Source organism: Pteronotus mesoamericanus, unplaced genomic scaffold (assembly GCF_021234165.1).
Source record: "Pteronotus mesoamericanus isolate MK-2021 breed Mesoamerican mustached bat unplaced genomic scaffold, CSHL_Meso_final contig_557, whole genome shotgun sequence".
Lineage (NCBI taxonomy): Eukaryota > Metazoa > Chordata > Mammalia > Chiroptera > Mormoopidae > Pteronotus > Pteronotus mesoamericanus.
The window spans coordinates 6,041,087-6,048,885 of record NW_026555200.1 but is presented as its reverse complement, the minus strand read 5'-3'; positions in this window follow the sequence as shown (position 1 = coordinate 6,048,885).

The window sequence follows — 7,799 nt, the reverse complement described above, 5'->3', positions numbered from 1 at the left end:
CATACGACATCTGTCCCTTTGTGTCTGGCCTCCTTCCCTTAGTGTGACGTTTTCAAGGTCTATCCATGTTGAAGCATGGATTCGAACTTCCTTCCTGTTGGCGGCAGAATAATATTTCATTGTGTGGACATCCCTCTTGTTGTTTATCCATTTATCTGTTGACTGACATGTGGGTTGTTTCCACCTTTCGATGACTGGGAACAGCGCTGTTACGGACGCTGGCGTGCACGCATCCAAGTCCAGCTTCCCATCTTTGTGCAGAAACCTGGAAGTGGAGCGCGGGATCCTACGGGAATTCTCTGGTCAAGTTTCCGAGGCACCTCTAAAGTGTTTTCACAGCAGCTGCTGCTGAAAGTCCCCATTCCCACCAGCACGGCCTGGGGGATCCAATTTCTCCGCATCCTCACAAACACTTAACTTTCCCTTTTCTTTTGTTTGATTCCTGCCACCCTAGTGGTTGTGAAGTGGGTTTCATTTTGGTTTTGATTTGCTTTTCCCTAATGACTAATGATGTTGAGCTTCATTTGATGGGCTTATTGGCCATTGTGTATCTTCTTTGGAAAAAGCGTCTATTTAAGTCCTTGCCCATTTTTAAGTTGGTTTTCTTGCTGTTGCGTTAGAGGATATTAGATTTTAGTCCTCGGGTATTTTAGATAGTAATCCCTTATCAGATGTGATTTTTAAATATTTCCTCCTGTTCTGTTGGCTGCCTTTTCACTCTCTTGATAGTGTCCTTTGATGCACAACCAAATGTGACAGTTTGCATATGTAAAAAAAAAAAAAAAAAAAAGCTGACCTGGCAAAGATCTGTCAGCTGCGCCCTATTAACTAACGTGCTCATGTCCAATGAGCATGGACCACGGGGAGCCTCGTGCTGTGTGTGGGGAGGGAGGGGCCCATGTTCCGAAGCTACAGGAGCCACCAGACTGCTCGCCCTCAAAGTGTCTACAGTCTACTTGACAAGACACATAAATCAGAGACGCTGAAAAACAATGACAATGAATGTGTGCAGGTGCCGTATGATCATGTCAAGCATGTGAACTCCAGTCGATGTGACCAGAGAGACCCATTGTCAAGGGAAGTGGGTCAGGGAAAGCCGACAACCCCTTGTCACCTGCCGGACACAGCACAACCAGAGCCCTCACCGGCGGGCACTGCTTCCATCCTCACGGCACGTGCTGTGCGGCACCTACATCGGCAAGAGCTGGAGAACGTGAACCCCGGGTGTTACAGCGCCCGCAGCTCAGTCACGGCTGTGCTCCAAGGAGATGGCCTCTTTGTAGGTTTGTGACAGATGGGACAGGTGATAGTCCACCTTACGTGGAGGCTACACCATCCAATCAAGTCACAGAAAAATTTCTTCTTTATTGAGCACCTATTTTATGTCATAGGTGTCCTGTTTTCTTAATCACGATTTTAAAATAATAATAAAAAGTTATTTACTGTTATATATAATTGAATTGAACGGAATTAGATCTTATACAACAAAAGCATTAAAAGACAACTATTAACATGAGCGAAAGAGTATTTTTGAAAGGCTTTGTCATAAATGCCAATGAAGAAATTTCCGAACACAGATGAGACAGGTTGACTGAAGCATTAAAGTCCTGGACCAGAGCGGCAAAGACCCTCAGCACACAAGGGTCCTGAGTCCCCGACCGGTGCAAGTGAATCAGAAGTCACTGTTGCTGAAACGAATGTGAGTACATGGGGGACATGGGGTTTCTTTTTTAATCCTCGCCCAAGGATGTATTTATTAATTTGAGAGAGAGAGAGGAAGGGAAAGAGAGAGAGAAACATTGATGTAAGAGAAATGTCGATCGGTTTCCTCCCACATGGGGATTGAACCCACAACCTAGGTATGTGCCCTGACTCAGAACTGAACCTGCAAACTTTTGGTGCACAGGAGAACGCTCCAACCAACTGAGCCACCTGGCCAGGGAGACATAGGACTTCTAAATGGCTACTATGAATTTGTACACTATCTATTGCTTTTTAGCAACATTTCTGTTGTTTAAAGCAAGATGCACTCATACCTCTGGGAGCTTCCCTGCCCAGCTTCGCCAGCTTTCCCCACCTGAAGCTGGGCTCTGCCACGAGAGTCCAAGCTTCCTGTGGGAAGCTGTTTCCTGGCCCCCGAAGACTTGCTTCGAGAGCGAGGGGACTCACTTGCCGATGCCCAAAGCCCAGGCAGCACCCCCGATCCCTCCTCCTCCCTCGTCAGCCGGCCCGCCCGTCAGCAAGCCCTGTCGGTTTCCTTCCTGAGCCTCTCTGCACGGCATGCATGTGCCCCGTGGATTAACCGTGTGTTTTTGAGGCTTTGACACCCAGAGCCCGCTGACGGTAGAGGGAGCGCCCCTCCCAGGGGCGGCCAATTCCTAGAGATGGCGAATGATTCGCCCTGGGGTGCGCATTTCCCACTCAGACCCCCCCATCCAGGGCTCACCCCGCCACCCTCCTCCTCGGGGGACCTCACACTCAGGACCACAAGCCCCGATCGCCCAGCACAGGTACCAGACAAGCCAAGGGCAGCCCCTACGCCTAGAACCGCTGGAACTATTCAGCCTGGCCGGTCCCGAGCCTGCTCACCCTGCCGCCCCTCTCCTACCCCTGGAAACCACAATCAGGGGTCTTGCCCACGCGCCCCAGCTCCCTCTGCCTCCCGACCAACGCTGGCGCTGCCCCACGTGGCCGTGCGGCTGGCGTGGCCTGCCCCTCCCTCTTGGGGACTGTAATGAACTATCTTTCCAATGGCAGCCATCCTCTGATCTGTTGGCCTTGCCACACCTGATAATGACACATTTTCAAACACCCTGGAGTTGCGCCTCTTGCTGGCCGGGACCCTCCGATAACCCCCCGCCCACTCCGTGCGCCTGACCTCGAGGCCTTTGGCCCAGGAGCCCAGGGGCTTTTCCAGAGTGAAAACGGATCGGCCACCATCCCCCGGAGCCTTCCACTACGGGTGGAGTAAAACCTGCATTCCTCGCGGGGCCTCCGAGGCCTGTGTGTCCAGCTCCTACCTCTTGCTCAGTGTCCCAGCCACGCGGCTTCCTTTCAGTTCTTCAGGAGCACCAAGCTCTTTCCTGCCTCAGGGCCTTTGCATGTGTTCTTTCCACCCAGAGCACTCTTCCCCCAGCTCTGCAGGACTGGCCTCCCTCTCTCTTGGTCAAATGTCACCGCTTGCAAAGGGTTTCCTTAACTACACAGTCAGATATCCCATTCCATTTTCCCGTTTTATGTTCTTTATCACACTTATATCTCTGTCATATTTTTTACCCGTTTGTCTGTCTCCCCACCCACTCCCCCACCTGGAGTCGAACATAAGCTCCTTGGGGACAGGGGCCTTGTTCACAGCGGTGTCCCCCAAGACTACACAGCCTGGCGGGTAGTGCTGAGTGAGTGAATGAGGGGTGCCTTACCTGTCTTTCCAGGACTGGAGAGGGGAGGGGTGGCGGGGTGATGAGGGCAGAGCTGTCCCCTGCTGTGGCCCCTCAGCCACTCAGGAGTGGCCGGCTCACCAGAGGCTCCCAAACTCCTGGCCCCTGACCAGGCTGCGGCAGCGCCAGGGCTGGGAACGGCGGACAGTGCCTGCTTCCTGGACGAGCCAACGGGAAGCCGCTTCGGTCTCGTGAGGTCCTGCTGACCGTCACATTTCCGCTGCAAGGGTGCCCTGTCCTTCCCCAGACCCCAGGCTCCTCCGTCGCCTGCTCCACAAGCTGGGCTGTCCCCAGGCTGCACCTCCACTTGGCCCGAAGGATACGATGCGGCTTCTGCTGGTGCAGAGATGTCTGGGGAGCCTGCCAGCACTTTTATCTTCACATTTCATCTGCCAGCCAAGAGCTTTTCCCTGCTTTTGCCTCTTAAAGCTTAAAGCAAGAAAGGTTGACCTTGAGTCCAGGTGCCTCTTGCTCTGTTACTCAGGGTCCCCTTTCCTGGTTCACATCCAGGCCAGCTGCTCCCCAGTCTTCTCTTTATTCCCCTTTGACCCTCTTATCCTACACCCTCCCCCAACCCCCGGCTGCCTTGAAACAATATTTGGGACTTTCCTCCTGAGATCTGCCTCAGGCAGTAGGTGCATTGCGAGCTTTCCCCTGTTCCCCAAGGGCACGAGGCACCTTCTCAGGCTGTGGTCATGTGGCCGCCAGGAGAAAACATTCCCAGGGTCCCAGCCACGTGCAGAGCAAAGGGGACTCGGGCACCTGAACTTGGTGGCTCTGGCTCCCCACCTTGTGTCCCATTCATTTGACAAACACTTTTGAAGGGTCTATAATTTGCCAGACATCGGTCAGCCAGGGTCTGTCCCACTGCCCCAGGCAGGGACCGCGGTCACGGCCATGTTGCACAGCTCACCAGGCAGATGCCTTGGGGGCTCAGTATGTGAGAAGTCAACGAAGCATCCTGGGGCGACCAAATACCCCGAAATAAAATACCCACATACAAGAGAATGAGGTTGAACCCACTACCGCTCACTCCATATACAAAAGTTAACGAAAAATAAAGTAAGACTATAGCCCTGACCGGTGGGGCTCAGTTGTCTGGGCATCATCCTGCAAAGTGGAAGGTCGCTGGTTCGACCCCTAGTCAGGGCACATGGCCAGGTTGTGGGTTCGATCCCTGGTCAAAACGCATACATACAAGAGGCAACCGACTGATATTTCTCTCTCACATCGATGTTCCTCTTCCTCTCTTTCTCCCTCTCTTCCCCTCTCTCTAAAAAATAAATAAATATATATTTAAAAATTAAGTCTACATATAAGAGCTAAAACTATCAAACTCTCAGAAGAAAGTGCAGCCATAAATTTTCATGACATTCCTTTGGCAAAGCCTTCTTAGATATGACACCAAAAGCACAAGCAACAAAAGAAAAAACAGATGAATTGCACATCAACAGAATTAAAAATTTTATGCCTCAAAGGACACCATCAGGACAATAAAAAAGACAGCCCACAGAGTGGGAGAAAATCTTTGTGAATCACATACCCGGGAAGGGACTTGCATGTAGAATACATAAGGAATTCTAACAACTCAGTAATAAAAAGACAATCCAACTGAAAAACAGACAAAGAATCTGACTCTGCAAAGAATATATAAAAATGGCCAGTGAGTACAGGAAAAGATGCTCAACATGACAAGGCATCAGGAAGATGCAAAGCAAAACCACCGCGAGACCCCACTTCGCACCCATGAAAGTGGCTAGAACGAAAAAGTCGGGTCAGAGCAGGTGCTGGCGAGGGCGTGCAGAAGCAGAGCCCCCCTAGGCTGTCGGTGGGGATGCAGGATGGTACAGCCGCTGGGAGAATCAGCCTGGCAATTTCTCAAAAAATGAAACGTAGAGTACTCATAGGTCCCAGTCATTCCACTCCTAGGAAGGGAAACAAACGTCCACACAAAAACATGCCCACACATGTTCATAGCAGCATTATTCAAGACAGCTAAGAAGTGGTAATGTCCACGAACTAATGAAGAGATAAATAAAATGCGGTACACCCACATAACCGAAAAGTATTTAGCAACACAAAGGAATGACGCACTGGTCCATGCTACAACACGGATGACCCTTGAAGACATTATGTAGATACATGTATCTATGTGTCTATATAACATATGGGCAGATAAGAGGCCACATAGTGTATGATTCCATTTATACGAAAACCCCAGAACAGGCAGAGCCACAGAGAGCGGACCAGTGGCCGAGGGGAAGGTGTGGTGACTGCGGTGTCGGCGGGTTCACTGCTGGGTGAGAGAGACGGACCAAACTTGGGGCGCCGATGGCCGCGCAACTCTGTGACTGTCCCAGGGACCAAAGACGTGTGCACTTTGCCTGGGTGGACGGTATAGTCCGCAGATTACAGCTCCGTAAAGCTGTTACTAAAAAATTATGTGATAAAGACCCTGGGCAATCCAGAGGATTTGAGAATCTGAAAACTTATGATCTGTGGTCAGCAGGATAATGGCTCTATAAGGCTGTCTAGTCTTTAATGTCTGGAACCTGCCTGTCACCACATGGCAAATGGGACTTTGCCGATGTGACTAAAGGGGGAAACTCCGACCTGGGGAGATTATCTGGGATGGTAAGAGGTGCCCATCTAATCACAAGAGTCTTTAGAAGGCGGAGGCCCTTTCCCAGCGGGGTCTGAGAGGTGAACCTGAAAAAGAAGGAGATTCGAAGCACTTGACCTTCCAGGGCTGACCTTGGAGATGGAAGCTGGCGGGCCATGAGCCAGGGAATGTGGCAACTTCCGGAAGCTGGGAACAGCCCTCTGCTGACGGCCAGCAAGGGAAACAGGCACGTTAGTCCCAAACCACAAGAACTGGATTCTGCCAATACCCAACTGAGCAAGAGAAGGGCTCGCCTAGGAAGGAACGTGGCTTGGGAGCTCTTGGTTTCAGCGCATTGAGACCCATGTGGGATTTCTAATCTACCGGGCTCTAAGATAATATATTTGTGTTGTCTAAGCCACTGAATGGTGGCAAGTTGTTATGGCAGCAATCGAAAGCCAATATATAGCTACTTCATGTAGACTATATAAAGCCAAGCTTTAAAAAAAAAAAAAAAGAGTGCTGAGCTTTCTCATGTCTGGGGAGGGAAAGATCTACTTGTGGCTGAAAACCCACGACACCTGCTCTCCCCCTCCCCACTCAGAGCTGACTTAGTGAAAGCTGCCTGAAAATAGAAGCTCCACAGACATCTCTTGTGAGTCATTCATCACTCTGGGGCTCGCTCTCCATGTCTGTGAAGCAGGCGCTTACCCGGACTTCTGCCCACCCTGCGAGTTAGGAAGACACGCCAGATCTGCTCCCAGGAGCCTCCAGGGAGCTCCTGGGCAGGCCCAGCTCAGGCCACAGACCCTGCGGGACCTCACTCCTTCCTCTGGCTTCCTTCAGAGCGTTTGGGGCACACCTGTCCCTGGCCGTGTGGCCTGGAGTGACTGCTGTTGGTATAGAAATGAGAAAAGCTTTAGGTCGGCTACGGGGCTGAAGCCAATGACCGGGCCCAAATGGATGAGGCTTCAAGATTTTTGTTGATTTTGGGGTCAATGCCCTCACACTGGAAGGGGACCCGATTGTCTGCATGATGGAGAGAAAGCAAAGCAAAGGTGCAGATCGGAGAAGGGGAGGAGGCTGAGATTGCGCAGTAAAGGTGGGGGGGAGGCCGGGGAAATAGAGACGCCTCGGTGACGTGGGGGAGTGGGAGCGGCGTGGGGGAAACGGGTGTGACGCCGCAGGCTCCTTTCCATCCCTCCTCGGACCCCAGCCCGCCAACACACACGTGAACACACGTTTTCTGAACGAGCTGGTTACAACAGACGGGCTTGGGGATATTTTTAAAGGTGCCTGAACACCACCACCCTTGTGATGAGTGCGCAGGGATCTGAAAAGTTTGCTGATCTCCGTCCTGGGCGCCTGCCTTCTCCCACCCGTGCCTCCCTTGGCCTGGGGTCACATAGCTGTGTGGGTGCGTGGTGCACCCAGGGCTACGGGGCGTGGGAAGGGAAGGACTCTGGACTGAGAGTCCTGGCCTCACCCAGGCCAGCTTGGCTGCCCCTGCCCGGACACCCCTGCTCACTTCCGGGTGTGGAGTCAGCCCGTGGCTCCCCAGCCTCTGCACGGGTCCCACCCAGGAGGGCTGAGCTCCTTCCTGAGTCCCTCAGGCCACTGAAGGCCCCCAGGCGGCCCTGGCCTTGGCGATGGGGGGCCCAGCCCCCCGGTGGCTCCTCAGCCTTCCTGGAACCCTCTTGCCCAACATCCTGTGTGGTAATCTAGCCTCTTGCCCCTACTTAGCTCTGCTGGCCACTGCC